The sequence below is a fragment of the Primulina tabacum genome, chromosome 1, assembly GCF_025594145.1.
Source record: "Primulina tabacum isolate GXHZ01 chromosome 1, ASM2559414v2, whole genome shotgun sequence".
NCBI lineage: Eukaryota > Viridiplantae > Streptophyta > Magnoliopsida > Lamiales > Gesneriaceae > Primulina > Primulina tabacum.
Window position 1 is genome coordinate 15303262 of NC_134550.1, and position 1931 is coordinate 15305192.

Here is a 1931-nt window from a genome sequence, read left to right on the forward strand (position 1 = left end):
ATTAAATCAATAACCGAAGTTAAACAACCTATAGCCTCACTAGCTAGGACTAAACAGAAATTAGAACTTACCAAATACTCACCAGATCATAAATATCACAGAGTCGCCTCAGAACATGACCAGAACAACCAAATATCAATACAGATACATGGGGCATCTCCCCGGCAAATAAACTACAATACAAGACTGAACAAACTCAAGACATACATATAGACCAACTGGGAGACTCCACTGAACAGAACCAAGCAATCCAACCTCAATCCCGAGATCCACTGGCGGAACCTCGGCCTGATGCTGCAAAACGACTCGGGAGATCTACCATGGTGCCCAATAGCAACCACAGCAGCCCCCCCAGTAAACAACTGAGGTTAGGATTCTGGTATGAAACAGTCCAACAATAACAACAATAACAGAAATCATGCATAATCATTTAATGAAATGTGATATGCAATGCATGAAAGGCCCAACGAATAATCGGGATAACAGGAGCCAACAAACGGTACGATATCAACTAGAATAATGCTCGAGCAACAACACAGGGGAGCTACATCGTCATGCAACTAAACCGCCCTGCCAAGTATGTGAGGAATGCCAAGCTGTGCTGAATAACACCCCTGACTCAGCCTCCATATAGCTGATACGATATAACAGGATGGCACAACAAAACGAACTAGATGACACAATCCCAGCGCTCACCTCAAAAGGTTGCACTAACCACGGGATTGTTCAATCACATCTACGGTCTCATGTGTATAGGCCAATCAGCAACACAATGATCCCGAGATAAACAACAGTGCCAGATAACAACGAATATCAACAATGGGCTAACAAGAACGATAGGCTCAGCATGAATGTCATAACTGTATGCCTGATGCTAAATGCCAATAATATATCACAATAATAAACATAGATCATAACAAAGGCATTTAACAATTTATAACAGTCAACAATTCATAAACACGATTCAAGTAACACAGAATGACAATTAAACATTATTTATGTTTTACCGTCGTATGTTACCGAGCTGTAACATACCTAAATCGACTCTAAAATCGCAACAAGCTCAACTTTAATCTCCTCGACCTAACAATGACAAAAATATGTAGAATAATTCACAATTCGCCAATAAAACTAAATTAATCCAAGTTATTGATTTTTAGTTATCAAAACTTAATTCCCAAATCAATTTCAACAATTCTGAAATTTCAACTAAATAACCATAATTCTCCAAAATAATCACACGATTAACTCGATACTAATTCTCAAACTTTTCGATTTATACCTCAAAGATCTCCAACGATCGAACCTACAATATAAACCCAATATATATGTCAATATAATGCATTAAAATCGACAAAGCGAAATTAAATCGAAGCGAGTAAAATTACACTTCAGGGCAGCCTACTTATGCACCGAAAAATCTGGAATTGGATCCAAAATTACCAAGATCGAAGTATAAACTAGTCGCTAGCGGTCCAATGTTGCTACTCGCCGGAAAAGACGTCGGAAAACACTATTCACGCCCAAAAACCGAACTGAAAACTAGCTGAAAAACGCAGGAACAGCAAGGTAAGATTTAAGCTTCAAATTTTTGCTCAATATGCTCCAAAGAACCAAGAAAAACCAAGCAATAGCTCACCTAAAATCGAACAAGAAACTCGAACAGCAGCAGTCCCGAAACAGGGTTCGATTGGGGCTGAAACGAGCATCAAAAGTGGCACCCGAGGACCTCAGTGCAGCAGTTGTTATGTTTTTCCGCAAACAATTTTATCAGTTGTTGGATATTTTTAAATTGTGATTTTTGGCAAACTTTATTTTCTTCCGCTGCAATTATTTTGAAATATTGAACTTGTTTCACCAGTGATTTTATGAGCGAGGCCATTAAGTTCTTTTTTAAAAAAAAAAAATTTTAATTTTCCGCAAATTTTCAA

The 1931-nt window shown here is 38.0% G+C and overlaps 1 long non-coding RNA gene across 2 annotated transcripts; it reads right to left on the minus strand.

Annotated features, from left to right (window-relative positions):
• Window positions 1-323: 323 nt before the first annotated feature.
• On the minus strand, window positions 324-1719 carry LOC142518274 (uncharacterized). Of its 2 annotated transcripts, none has more exons than XR_012813504.1 (4): window positions 1640-1719; window positions 1444-1546; window positions 1283-1306; window positions 324-1083 (listed from the first exon to the last, which is right to left on the minus strand). It is a non-coding gene; the product is annotated as an uncharacterized LOC142518274 (long non-coding RNA). The 2 variants fall into 2 exon arrangements; XR_012813505.1 differs by having other exon boundaries at window positions 1389-1546.
• Window positions 1720-1931: the final 212 nt, after the last annotated feature.